Source organism: Protopterus annectens, chromosome 8.part0 (assembly GCF_019279795.1).
Source record: "Protopterus annectens isolate FY-2018-M chromosome 8.part0, PAN1.0, whole genome shotgun sequence".
Lineage (NCBI taxonomy): Eukaryota > Metazoa > Chordata > Ceratodontiformes > Protopteridae > Protopterus > Protopterus annectens.
In genome coordinates, this window is record NC_056741.1 from 689814868 (window position 1) to 689830595 (window position 15728).

The following is a 15728-nucleotide window of genomic DNA, read 5'->3' on the forward strand; positions in this document are numbered from 1 at the left end:
CTCACGTCTCATGTATATATTTTGTTGATTAATCTCGTATGTATATAAATTGCTTTACTGATGTCTGCTAGACTGTAAATAGATACATATAAGCTGTATAGAAAACTTTTTCCTTGTTGTACTAGACATGTATTAGTAAAAATGTACTTTGCTGGAGCTTTTCTCCTCGGGCCTCTGCTGAAGACACTGTTGTCCACTCAGACCATCCTGGTAAACAAATGTTAAATAAATAAATAAAATAAATGTGACTTTAAACAGCTTACTCTTACATAGTAAACTGTTTTTGGTCATAGTGGTTGACTGAGGAGCAATTGGGGGGGGGGGGGTTATTTGACTCCTAATTCAGGTTCTGACAAAATTAGACTTGGGTCTCCTTCATTTCCATTATATAGTATAGTGCTGAAAGGTACTTCATAATCTGTGATATTATATCCTCTTCTGTGTGAATATCTTTCTTACATTTTGCTGTAAAAACAAGTGTGAGTCAGAATTTGTATCTATGGTTGAGCTTCTCTTTATTTTATAAATGTTTCATTTCAGCAGGGGAAGTGAAACATAGTTTTGCACATGAAGAGGGAGGGGGAAAAAAGCAGGCCATGTAAATCAGGCAGAGTCATAAACCACATTAGCCTGTGGATGAAAAATGTTCGAGATGCTCTTGGCTCAAACCTTAAAAAAATGAAAAATTATGGTGATGTCAAATCTGATGCTGCAGAAGAAAAACTCAGCAAGTAGTAGGAGGTAAGCTTTTGCTGACTAATTAGAGCTCTAATATTTCTTTATTCATGCGTCTATTTTTAACAGACCTATCAGAATATTACTCTCTTAGGAGCTTGTGAATATACAAATGATATTAATGAAATTGCTGTTATAAGGTGAAGAAATTCCTCATAAATTTACTGCACCTGTAGAAACATCAAGGGAAATATTGCTTGCCAGTCTAGACAGAAACACATTTGCCAACATTGCGTAAGACAAAACAACTAAGGACTGGGTTATAAAGCAACTAGCCAAAAATAAAAGATGTACCTTATCACTGAGACCCATTCCACATTTCTTAACTGACAATGGATTTCTACCTCTCATCTGTCCCTAAGGTTAAGGGACGTCCCTGAGTTTGACTCAAATTTTAGCTGTGACATATTAATAAGAATTTTAACTTGACTAAAGTCACAAATAATGAACAAGAAGCAGAAATTTATGGCTGATCATTGAAGCATTCTGGCAGCAGGTTGTCCAATGGAAAGAAAAGTAAAAAGATGTATTAGAAGACTAGCTAACCAATAAATTGATCGATTCTTTCTTTGATTTGATTGATTGATTGATTATATGATTGCTTGATTTAATGATTTGTTGTGACTTTTTGTTTGTTTCTTTCTTTCTTTACTTATTTTTCTGTCTTTAACTGTAAAGCTGGGCCAAGCCAGAATGGACTATTTTCAACCCTGTACTCCATTTGAAGGAAAAAGTGAACAACAAAATCAAAGTAACAAAGTGTTATACACGGCCGTGGTAGAAATACATTAAGAATAAAAATGAATTCCCTAATCATCTATAATGACTGATTCAAGCATAAAGCTGTTATAATATCCAACAGCACTGTCATCCCCCACACAGAGAGTACCTAGCACTCAGTAACCTTAGTAATCACCACACTCCCCAATATATAGCTCAAACACTATTACTAGGTGAGTGTAGTGTACCTGCACTAGATATACAACAACATTATTGGTTATGTGTAATATACCTGTGCCAGATATACTATACCATTAATGGTTATGTGTAATATACCTGTACTAGATATACTACAACATTAATTGCCATGTGTAGTATATCTGAACTAGATATCCTTAGGCCAGATTGTAGAACATATATTATATGCAAATATGTTTATTTTCCTTTGGCAATGTTTATATACTGAACTGTGTGTGTCATCATATGTATCTGTAATAATTTTTCTCCTGTTTTATACATTGTTGTTTGTACTTTTCTCCCTGGGCATCCTTTGAAAATGGCTTCTTCTGACCCAGACGGACCATCCCGGTAAACAAATGTCAAATAAATAAATGCTACACCATTACTTGTCACATGTAGTATACCTGTACTAGATATACTACACCATTACTTGTCATGTGTAGCACACTGTACTAGATATACTGTACCATTACTGGTGATGTGTAGTATACTGTACTAGATATACTGCACCGTTATTATTCATGTGTAGTATACCTGTACTAGATATACTACACCATTACTGGTCATGTGTAGTATACCTGCGCTAGATATACTGCACCATTACTGATCATGTATAGTATACCTGTACTAGATATACTGCACCATTACTTGTCATCTGTAGTATAATGTACTAGATATACTGCACCATTACAGGTGATGTGTAGTATACCTGTTCTAGATATACTGCTCCATTACTGGTGATGTGTAGTATACATGTACTAGATATACTGCTCCATTACTGGTGATGTGTAGTATACATGTACTAGATATACTGCTCTATTACTGGTGATGTTAAGTATACCTGTACTAGATATACTGCACCATTACTGGTGATGTGTAGTATACCTGTACTAGATATACTGCACCATTACTTGTCATGTGTAGTATACTGTACTAGATATACTGCACCATTACTGGTGATGTGTAGTATACTGTGCTAGATATACTGCACCATTACAGATGATGTGTAGTATACCTGTAGTAGATATACTGCACCATTACTGGTGATGTGTAGTATACCTGAATTAGATATACCGCACCATTACTTGTCATGTGTAGTATACTGTACTAGATATATTGCACCATTACCGGTGATGTGTAGTATACTGTGCTAGATATACTGTACCATTACTGATGATGTGTAGTATACTTGTAGTAGATATACTGCACCATTACTTGTTATGCGTAGTATACCTGTACTAGATATACTACACCATTACTTGTTATGCGTAGTATACCTGTACTAGTTATACTGCACTGTTACTGGTTATGTGTAGTATACATGTACAAGGTATACTACACTATTACTGGTTATATAATAGTATGTAATCTGAAGAATAAGGAGTATGGAATTCTGCCTGGTATTATTTTGTGACCGTCATCTTAATTTCCAGAAAATACATTTTAGAAAAGGCGGAACAAAGTATGGGGGAAATCAAGGACAGCTGAGAGGCAAGTTGTGGTGTGCAACACTCCATTGCTGATAATAGCATTCTGACTTCTTCTGGTATTTAGGCAGTTGACATCCAATGTCAAAAAAGACCTTTAAGTTTATTTCGTCTGGTGTTACTTTTGAGATAGAAATTAAGTCTTGCAAACCACAAGATAAGACTTGCATTCTTATCCGAAAAAATAAACACTAGCATGACAGGATTGTTTCTGCTGTCTGAAGAAATACAGAAATGTTTCAGATTTCTGCCATAGTTACTTGTACAAGTACTTTGTCTTCTTCAGATTGTTCTATAGCTTATTAATCATAACTAATATGTTTTTGCATTTTACTGCCTTTCTTACCATACAAAAGTTCAGTCATGTACTTCAATGCAGCAGAGCATGACAACACTGAAAGTTTTGACCTATAAATGTTTTTATTTCATTTCACATTGTCTGTTTCTGTTAATCTACCAATATACCTTCTTTTCTTATATTTATATGCAACACTAGTTTTGGTCATTTATAAAACATGTTTTGGTTCATTTAGTATAGCCTAACTCGCAGTACTGTTAACCATTCATTTGCCAGATAGTGAGCAACAGTGCTTTAAACATTTACACTTTAACTTAAAGAAAGGAATTTTAGGTTTAATGTAGTGAAAATGTACCAGGCATTTAGGAAAAAGCCAGTTCATGAGATGGAACTGTATACTTGGTACCTTCTGTAGAGAATGCTAATATCAAAGTACAAAGGACATCAAGAAGCTGGGGATGGTTAATCAGTATAACTTAGTACTAGCAGGACTGCGTCTGTTCAAGTTGTGGTTCAGGGATTTTCTGCAGAATAACTTGAATTTTTTTAAGGGAGGCCAAGCAAAGAAGGGACCTAAGTGACAAAGGGCAAGATGTGAAATTAAAGCAAGCTATGAAATAGAAATAAAGCAGCATGCATCTATGTTAGGCATCTAAGCAAAATAAATTCTGCTGTACTTGGCTCAAGACATTCAACCTGTGAGTATAATAGCAAAGAGGTTATGTGTGCATGTGCACTACATCTCTATATGGCTGTAACTCAAAAGGCAGAATACGCATTTGATAGAAAAGTATTTGTGGTTTTAAAAAGAGAGAATGCTCAAATGAGTGGTTGCTCATTTGTATGAATCTCATATGGCTGAAGTAAATTTTATATAGTATAGGTAAGTAGGTGACAGCTCTGAAGATGTGCAAGAAGGCATTACAGAAGTTATTGTGTATCTGCAAGTGTTCACAGGTTAAGATTTGAGTAACGGTTAAGTATCAGGTAGATTTAGTGCTTTTCATGCTTGGTTTCTTTGTGAGATCAGTTTGTTTTTGTCTTGCATAATAGTACTGTTAAGGAAAGGGTTTTTAGTAACATAATGTGTAGGGTTGGAGTTGGGGGTAAAGCCGTCCTGCTGAACTTTATATATGTATATATATATATATATATATATATATATATATATATATATATATATATATATATTTTATATATATATGTATATATATATATATATATATGTATATTTTATATATATATATATATATATATATATGTATATTTTATATATATGTATATTTTATATATATATATATATATATATATATATATATATATATATATATATATATATATATATATATTTGAAATTACTTACCATGACTGTTCACATCCCTGAATCGGAACAATGTAAAACCGTCCAGCCGACTGCTCAGAATGTCAATTCATTCAGAAGATTGACATTTGACAGTGAATGGACAACTCATCATCCAAAAAATACATCGACTAGCATATTATTTCATAGGTTCATAGGTTGATACTAGGCTATCTGCCCTACGGCATTTATAAGCCTAACCAGAGTGTGTTTGGCTTTCGCCACCCTTTTAGATTAGTTTACTGTGCCTCTGTCTAGTAGGGACATAGAAGAGATCCCAGGGGTAAACCTATGATCTCCCATCCACTCGTCAATATTTTTCTTGAAGAGGGTCATTGAGCGGCTCTGCCTAACATGGAATGGGATTTTGTTCCAGAGTGAGGGAAGCCTCTGGGATATGAATCTGTCCCTCCAGCATGTCCTATTTATTTCTGTGCTGAGGTTTAAGTCCCTGGAGCATGTAGCTCTAAGGGATTTGTATTTCCTGAGGTGGAGCATGTCCATTAATTCTGGGTTGGACATGGCTTTATACGTCAGGCACAGATCGACTCTGAGTAGGCGGTAAGCAACTGAGTAGAGCTGAAGTTTCTTTAGCCTAACTGCGTAGGGCATCTGTTTGAGTCCCTTGATCCTCTTGGTGAGGTACTTTTGGGGTCTTTCCAGTTGCTGCAGGTATCGGGTAAGGTACATCCCAAATGGGGCATTGCACTCAATTATGGGCCTGATGAGTGATGAGTAGAGGGGCACAATGACCTCTCTTGATCTAGATGTGAACCCTTTCATGATAATGTGGGCTATATAGAAGGTCTTTCTAACCACTTTGGCAAAGTGATTGTCAAAGGAGAGATTGCTATCTACTTGGGTCCCCAAATCCCTAATTACTTCTTCCATACTTAATGGATTACCACCTATGTGGCAATTTGTGGGCACTTTGTTTTTCCCAAAGGGGATGACTATGCACTTTTTGGCATTTAGCTTTAGGCCATGGCTCTGGCACCAGTTATCCATCTCTGTGAGACCATTTTGAAGGATGCTTGTGTCAGTCGGATGGCACCCAGTTTTCAGTCATCTGCGAACTTGGTCAGCCATAGTCCTCCCATGTTAGCCTGTATCTCAGAGAAATATATACCGAACAAGAGAGGTCTCAGGACTGAGCCTTGTGGGACGCCACTTGTAACTGATTTAGAGTCTGACATGGCAGCTGCAATTCTGACCATGTGGGTTCTATCTCTGAGCCAGTTTGCAACCCATCTTGTGACATAGGGGTTGATATTTAAGCTGGTGAGCTTATTTATGATGCCAGAGTGGGGTATTGTGTCGAAGGCTTTTGCGAGGTCCAGGTAGGCAGTGTGGACTACCTTCCCTTCATCTGTGGCCTTGGTGACTGTTTTAAAGAAGTTGACCAGGTTCAAGAGGCAAGATCTGCCCTTAACAAAGCTGAATTGGGTAGGATCCAGTGTTTGGAGGTTCCCAATGTCTTTGTTTATGAGTTCCATGATGATACGCTCCATAGCTTTGCAGACCGGGCTAGTCAGGCTTATAGGGCGATAGTTTCCAGGGTCTGTTATGGCACCACCTTTGTGGAGTGGGACCACTGTTGCTGTATGCCATTCCTTGGGTACATATCCTGTAGTAAGGCTGAGTCTGAACAGTGACTTTATGTGAGGGTTCAGTTCTTCTTGGAGCTCGTGTAAGATGCAGCCCGGGACACCGTCTGGTCCCATTGATGCTGTGTTTTTTGCTTTGGAGAGGGCAGCTCTCACTTGTGCATCTGTGATGTCAGGAAGGCTACACTCTGTTGGGATGGACATTTGCTCTTTTGGGGGGGGGAGGGGGAGAAGTTTGCACTGAACCTGTCTGCCAGGATGTTGGCAATGTCTGTGGGTTCAGTGTATTTTTTGTCATTTTGCACTAACTCAGAGCATATCTGTGAGTTGCCACCCAGGTTCCTGACATAACTAAAGAAGGTCTTGTGATTATCTTTAGCGTCTTGTGCAATCTTTCTTTTGAAGTTGGCCTTAGACGATTTTATGAGGGATCGTAGTTTCTAGCTAGTACTGATCAGAGATGCCTTCCCTTTTTGGGATTTTGCTCTATCATGTAGTAGCTTCCTCCTTCTGTTATATAGCTTATTTATGGCTGGGGTCCACCAGACAGGTCTCCTGCCTTTGGAGGAGTGAGTCTTGGTTTTATTTGGGATAGCATGATCCATGCATTCCTGTAGGTGTCCATAGAATGTGTTTGTAAAGGATTCTGTGGTTTGGGCCGTATTTTCCACTGGCCTGGGGGCTTTGAAGGATTCCACCTCAGTTTTGAGAAGTGTGAAGTTTGCTTTTGAGAAGTTCTTCACCGTGGTTTCCTTGGCTAGGGGTGGGGACGGGATATGGATGTCCAGTGAGATTAATTTATGGTCAGATCTTGCCAATGAGGGGTATACCTCTGGTATGGAACATAGAGTCCCCATGTTGGTGATGATCAGGTCCAATATGTTTTCCCCTCTTATGGGAGTGGTGACCAGTTGTTCCATAGCATTTGAGTTTATAAATTCTAGGAACCATTGGGCGAGGGTGTTGGGGCTTGAGTAGTGCTCCCAGTCTATGTTTGGGTAGTTGAAGTCACCCAATATAATGATGTTTGGAGAGACCTTCATATTCTCCAGTGTTCTCAGGAAAGCCGAGTGGGATTCCTGAGTTTGGGAGGGTGGTCTGTAGCAGGCTACAAACTGAAAGGCAGTTTTGCTCACTGTTAGTTGCACATGGATGGTCTCCGATGCTTCTTGCAGTGCCACTAACCTGGAGGTGTGGGTATCTTTGATGAATATGGATACTCCCCCACCTTTTGTGGTTCGGTCCGAGTTTTGGGTCCGAAAAGCATGGTATGAGGTATAACCTGGTAGTGCTGGGGTGCTCTCAGGAACCTTGAACCAGGTTTCTGTTACTGCACAGATATCGATATTCTCCATACTGAGGAGAGCCTCGAGTGCATTCATCTTGAGGTTTAGACTTCTGACGTTGAGCAGTATTACCCTTAGTTTCTTTTTCCTTGTGTTGTCTATGGAGGTGGGTTTGTCTTTTGAGCCTTGCCTAAAAAAGGTACTATGGGGGTGGCAAGAGCCTTAGCCAGTATTCGAAAGCCCAGGGTTGACAGGTGCAAGCCGTCCCTAGCAAAGCAACGTGGCTTGTTGAGCATGTCATCCCAGGCTGACGGAAACTGGATCCCCTTTGAATGACACCAATACTTTAGCCAATTGTTAAAATTTATCCTTTTGTCTTTATACTGTGGCATCATTCTTGGTGAGGGTAAGATGCTACTCAAAGTCAGGGTCATACCGGCCTGGGCTACATGATCAGAGAGCTCCTCTATGTCTCTTTTCATGTAGTCCAGGGAGGTACGTCTCAGGTCATTCACACCAGCATGGACAATGACGGAGTCATATTTGTACTTGCTTTGGAGTGTCCTGAGTGCTTGTGTTATGTGGCGGATCCTGGCACCCGACAGGCAGCTTACAGTGACCTTCTCCTTGTTCAGCCTGGTGAGTGGGACGTCAATGCGTCTGATAAAAGAGTCACCTATTACAAGTGTATTAGGTGTTTTGTTTAGCCTTAAGGGATGTGACTGTGTGGCACACTGACTTTGTGAACTATGTGATACGAGGGTATTGTTGTGGGGTAGCGGTTGCTTGGATGTCTGGTTGGAGGTCTCTGCTGCTTGGGCAGATTTTTATTTAGAGCCTCCGAGTATGTTTTTGTGTGTTTATGCGTTTGGTTTGCTGTTGTGATAGGTCTATGAGAGACTGGATCTGTGGTGTGGTTACCTTCTCCTCCTGACTGACTGCACCAGTACTGGGTTGAGAGAGCTCAGCCTCCAGTTTGGCTATATAGTTGCATCTCTCACTTATATTTGAGCTTGTTGGGAGGAGGAGAGGGTGGTCTGTGTACATAAGGCAGTTGTAACATTGCCTCAAGATTCCCATTTTCACCAGCTGGACTGGAGAGTAAACCCAAAACTGACTTTTGGACATGCCAGAATAGTATAAGGAACTACGTTTTGACTGATCAAAAAGGACCAATAGGGAGCCAAGTACTTAAAGGGAGTATAAGAGGGTGTAGTGCTTTAGTTTATTAGTGCTTACTAATAAGATTACTTATACGAGCAACTGCAGGACTTTAGAATGAAAATAGAGTGCTAACTTTTTGATTTAGAACAGTTCTAAGGGAAAAAGTGAAGAGCAGACTTTCTGGAGCTGGGAATACTTTAAACCCATTTAAGCGGCGCTGCCCGATGCTGCGCTATGCGCAAAATTGTGCAAAACCGCACAAATGCAGGTTTTGAAGAAGGGAAACTGAAAGAGATAGGAAATTACCCAAAACGGCCAATAAGCTACTAGTTTCAGGGCTGAGACCACTCCTCCAGGAACAGATAGGCTGCTCAAAGCTCCCCACTCTCATTGGTGAACAGAGAAGCTTTCTCCTATCCAAGTAAGGATATGGGCAACACAGGAAACTATACCACAGTCCGGAATTCAGCAAAACCTGAAATCTGGACTAATCTATTTCAGCAAAGGTGGGAAAAGAGAATATTTTTTTGTTTTTTTTTTTTGTTTTTTTCAGGAAACAGTAGAAAAACACACAGAAAACACTGTAAATGCTATAGACAGGCTAGCGTACTTTAGTGTGTAGCCTACAACAGTTATACAATATTGTTTTGCTGGGGGGCAAGCATCCCCTGCACCCCCCACACCCCCTACTACTCATATAGTCAAACTCGAAGATCGCACTACAGTAAGGAAAGGAGTAAATTTCACGATCCCCACTGTAGTGCAATCCATTTCAAAACACCAACGCTTACAACTGCGAACACAAGCTAAGTGTCAATGTTTTGGAGTCAACAGGATTTGTGTTTGCAGTTCATAGTCGACATGATTTGTGTTTGCAGTTTTGCCTCTTTGCACCTCTGTATTCAACCTTCTAACAGTTGTGGTAAGTCATATCAATATTTTGATAGTAAACCGTGCTAACTCTAATCTTACCTCAAACACAAATTTCAAGACTCACTGTTACACCATTAGATATTTTTGCACCCCTATTTCCATATTTATCATCCCCAAAAAACTCATATTCCTGGTAGTTATATACATAACAGTTCTGACAGTATGCTAAGGCACAACAACTTTATAGTTAATATATATTTCTATTCCTTCCTTCACACTTCTGTTATGCCAAGAGTCACAATTCAATTCCCTAGAAGATTAGCCTACTTTTACCACCATACTGCTGAAGAAGGAACTGATGTTTGTATGGGAAATGAAAAAGTACCACAGATATTTAGTCTTTCTTACCTATATTCCACAGGTTCTTGTAGTTTGAGGTAGTTATCTATCTCGTGATGCATAGAAGATTTGAAGTCAACCCTAAAAATATAAGACAAATGACATTGAGCTTCAGCATACAAATAAGCACTCTTCACAGTGAATTAGCAGAGTTTTAACAGTTACCTGTGATTAGTTCTGCAGTCTTTATAAGTTGACCACCCACCACCCATCACACATACACATGTGCATGCTCACACACACACACACACACACACACACACACACACACACACACACACACACACACACACACACACACACACACACACACACACACATATATTAACATGGTTATGTTTTTTGCTGTGAAACGGGTATAAAACTGGAATTTTCCTGCTGTGTGTCCTAAAATAGATGTGAAATAGTGAGTTTTCTTGATGTATAGCTGGAAAAAAATATAGGACTTTGATTTTAATTGGTCCAATGCTGTCAAGGCATGTATTGCTACTCTTGTATAAATATGGTCATTAGTCGTATTTAAAGGATAAATACATGCCTTGTGTGCTAGTCCTCAGCTGTGACTTCATGGTATTTAAGAAAGACAGGAAAACAGGAAGTCAAAGAAACTCAGACTAAGAAGATCAGAAAGGCGTCTAAATGAAGAAGTCCAGTGGAGTTTGAAAGTAGAAGGAAAAATACGATTGATGAAGATTCTGAACATGTTTCTGAAGACCAGAATTTTGGCTCTGAAGGAAATGAAACAGAAAGAGCAGCTAGCCAGTGAAGAGACCTGGTGCCCTTTATAATTGATCTGGAAGCAAAAGACTGCTTCTTTTTCTTGGGTTTTAATCAACACCAAGATATTCTAAGACAGTTTTTAACCTAAGACATACGAGGCAATTAAGGAAAAAAAGAATGACTTGAGTGAGCTTACAAGAGACTGCATTTTGCATGGACGTAAACAATTTTCCTTTCTAAAACCTGTTGAACATCTTTCCTTTGTTAGGAGAGGCCAGACCAAAGTATTAGTTTCTGTAAATAAAGCCTTTAATGTGAGAAAATGTGAAGGTGTCAGCTGCTTTCCCCTCTCATGGCTTCTATTTTGCATGTCTTTGTTTTCCCTTCATCAGTACTACTACTCCTTCTGTTATCAACTCCTTACCTTTTGTCTTCAACTGGCCAAATTCCTTCTCCAGCTTCTATTCAAGAATGCCTGGCATAATCTCTTCCTGTGATCCCTTTTTCATTTTCCCACCTCTATCGATTAGTTCTTGTCTACTGCTTTTCGGTCATTGGTACATTTTCTTTCAAACTGTTTATATATATATATATATATATATATATATATATATATATATATATATTTATATTTATATGTGTGTGTGTATATAAAACTACAAGGAAAAGTCAGACAAACTAGAGTTTTCACTGTGTGGTATGTTAAACCTCCTGTAGTGGAGGCCCATGGGATATATGCAAATGACACCTTCAGAACATCAGGTGTTTCAGCTATATGGCTTCTGAATATCCACAAGCTTTTTTTTACTTTTTAAGTGTTTTTGGTTACATTCAGTCTAAAAAAGCAAAACCCCACTAGCTGTAGACATGCATGTTTTGGGCTTTTTATTGACCTTACCAGCACACTATATGTGAACAGTTTCAATATACATCAGAAACACGCTGTCTATAAACACAGGTGAAGCACATAAAGATTAAGCTGCCTGAAAAGATATCCTAACATCCAAGCCAATAGGGTAAAAATGGCATACAGACAAGCAATTCAGTAAAAATTGTAAGGAAAACACAGACAAGCTAGAGCTTTCAGTGTGTGATACCTTAAACTTCTTGTAGTGGAGGTCCATGGGACATATGCAATTTATTGCTTCAGGACAGCACATGTTTCAGTTGCATGGCTTCTGAATGACCATTACTTTTTTTTTTTTACTTTTAAGTCTTTATGGTTATATTCAGGCCAATAAAGCCAAACCCCACTAGCTATGGACATTCATTTCTGGCATTTTTATTGAGCTCATCAGCACAGCTATCTCTCTCTCTCTCTATATATATATATATATATATATATATATATATATCATTATAAACACAACATCAACTAGTAAAAATAAATAAAAAACACAGAATACTCTGAACAAACAGAAGCAATTTATTGCTAAGCGCTTTTGGTTAGAGTTCCCACCCTTCTTCAGACAAATATGCATAGTCAAATCACCTTATATATAAAATTAATTAGTAATACTAATCCAATTATTCAATCAATGCACACAAATTCATTACCTTAAATACTTAATATAATACCCCCAAACAAACACCTAAAATATTTTGAGCATTAAAACCAACAAAAACTCAACTATTAATAACTTTGAGTTTTAAAACACTAGTTAAAGCAATACCATCATTGATTCCAGGTGGTACAATAGCATTCAAATAAATCTGCCACCAGTACTCCATATTTTCCAATAAGAGTTTCCAAGGTCACCCTCTTGGGTTTTCCTTAGCCTGCTCTAATATAACAAAGGCAAAACTATGATCATTACATTCTTGAATGTGTCTAAATAATGCATTAATGTGTTTTGCTTTTGCTATATCATAAGTATGTTCGTAGATATTCTGCCTAATTTTACATTCAGTCTTACCTATATAGTAAGCTGTACATTGCAAACGTTTTGTACCATATACTACACCCCTTGTATTACAATTTAACTGTCCTTTTATACCAATATTTTTACCTCCTAACAAAATGTGGTCACATTCCAATATGTACCTGCATTGGTTACACATCCCACATCTTTTCATTACACCATTTTCTACAACCCTCATAGTAGTTAGGAACTTACACATGTCATTCAAATTTCCATCCCTTTTGTATATAATATTAGGGTGAGTACTTAAGACTTGACTAACTTCCCAGTCACATAGGATCAATTCCCAATTTTTCTCTAAAATACTCAAGATATTTAGGCTGCCACTACTAAATGTAGTAATAAAAGCATTAGTTCGATTAGGTTCATTTATTCCCCTTGCCTCGATTACTTCATTATTAAAGCAATTTATATATCATTGCTAGTTTGTAAAGCATGTATATTCACTTCATCTGCTACACCCTGCAAAATATCCTTCACATTAAAATCTATATTTTGTCTTAATAATGGGTTATAAAACCCAGATGTTCTCTTCCCGATAACTTCTGAGGATATAGTATCAATAAGGGCATCAGGATAATCCCTATTTAAAAATATTTTCCCTATAAAATTAACCTCCTCTATAAACTCATTCTCCAATGTGATCATCCTTGCAGCACTTATCATTTGGCCCTTTATTACTGCTTTTTTTACATGGTTCAGATAGTTACTTGAATAATGTTAGAATTTATTAGAGTAGGTTTTCTTCCTGAAAATGGAAGATTTCAGATAACCCCCTACCATGTCTCTGGACAGCGATACATCCAAGTATGTAATACTCATACCTCCTATATTATATGAAAATTATAAAAATGCAGTTGAATTATTCAAATACTCAACAAATTTGGGGATACATTCCCTAGGTCCACACCAAGCAAAAAATAAATCGTCAAGAAACCGAGTATATAAAATTTATTATACTCCATATAGGGAGAATTAAACAAAAATTTAAACTCCCACATCTCCACGATAGGGTTTGCATATAGGGGGCATACAGGAAAGCCCAAAGCTACCCCTTTAATTTGCTTAAAATATTGACCTTCATAATATATATAATTATTATCCAGCTAACTCTAACAAATGGGCCAATGTATTAATCTTATCCTGTCCTATAACTAATACATCTGTAAAAAATTCCATAAACCATTCAAGGCCCAAGTCATGTAGAATGTGTTTTTGCTTGGACCTTGAAAATCCACCATTATGTCCTATTGTGGATGGGGGACAATCAAAAACATATTTTATTGCTAAGTATATTGATGGTCAACTAAAGAGCAAAATATGAACCTTAGAATATTTATGTCGAGACTCATGGGACTTTTTGACAAAGTGTAATCAGCTTAATTCATGTCTGGCTGAAATAATATTCATTACTGTGGATGTAAAAGATGTATATATCTGCATTCCACATGACTTGGGCCTTGAGTAGTTTATGGAATTTTTTCTGGGTTTTATAACCCATTACTAAGACAAAATACAGATTTTAATGTGAAGGATACTTTGCAGGGTGTAGTAGATGAAGTACATATACAGGATTACAAACTAGCAATGATATATCAAATTGTTTTAATAATGAAGTAATTGAGGCAAGGGGAATAAATGAACCTAATCAAACTAATGCTTTTATTACTACATTTACTAGTGACAGGCTAAATATCATGAGTATTTTACAGAAAAATTGGGAATTGATCCTATGTGACAAGGAAGTTAGTTGAGTCTTAGGTACTCACCCTAATATTATCTACAAAAGGGATAGAAATTTGCAGGGCTGGTATAAGTTCCTAACTACTATGGGGGTTGTAGAAAATGGTGTAATGAAAAGATGTGGGATGTGTAACCAATGCAGGTATATATTAGAATGTAACCACATTTTGTTAGGAGGTAAAAATATTGGTATAAAAGGACAGTTAAATTGTAATACAAGGGGCGTAGTATATGCTGCAAAATGTTTGCAATGTCCAGCTTACTATATAGGTAAGACTGAATGTAAAATTAGGCAGCGTATCTACGAACATACTTATGGTATAGGTAAAGCAAAACACACGAATGCATTATTTAGACACATTTAAGAATGTAATCAGTTTTGCCTTTGTTATATTAGACCAGGTTAAGGAAAACCCAAGAGGTAGACCTTGAAAAATGTTATTGGAAAATAGGAAGTATTGATGGCAGATTTATTTGAATGATATTGTACCACCTGGAATCAATGCTGTTATTGCTTTAACTAGTGTTTTAAAACTCAAAGTTTTTAATAGGTAATGAGTTTTTGTTGGTTTTAATGCTCAAATTATTTTAGGTATTTGTTTGAGGGGTATTATATTAAGTATTTAAGGTAATGAATTTGTGTGCATTGATTGAATAATTGGCTGAGTATTGCTAATTAATTGCATATATAACGTGATTTGAATATATGCATTTGTCTGAAGAAGGTTGGGAACTCTAACCGAAACCGCTTACCAATAAATTTCTGCTGTTTGTTCTGAGTACTCCGTGGTTTATATATATATATATGTGTGTATATATATATATATATATATATATATATATATATATATATATATATATATACACAAATATACATATATATATATATATATATATATATATATATATATATATATATAATCTATATGGGTCTACTTTGAAACATCTAAAACCCATAACATCTAATTTCATAACATTGAGGCCAGAACATCTAAAACCCAAAACATCTAAAACCCATAACATTGAATTCCATAACATCTAACACTACAAATCACCAGAAAATAACACCCATCCACATATAACGGCACCAAACTACCAAACACACTTTATACTATGTTTCTGCAGGGGGGCAAGACCCCCTGCACCCCACATCCCCCGTAAATTAAATATACCA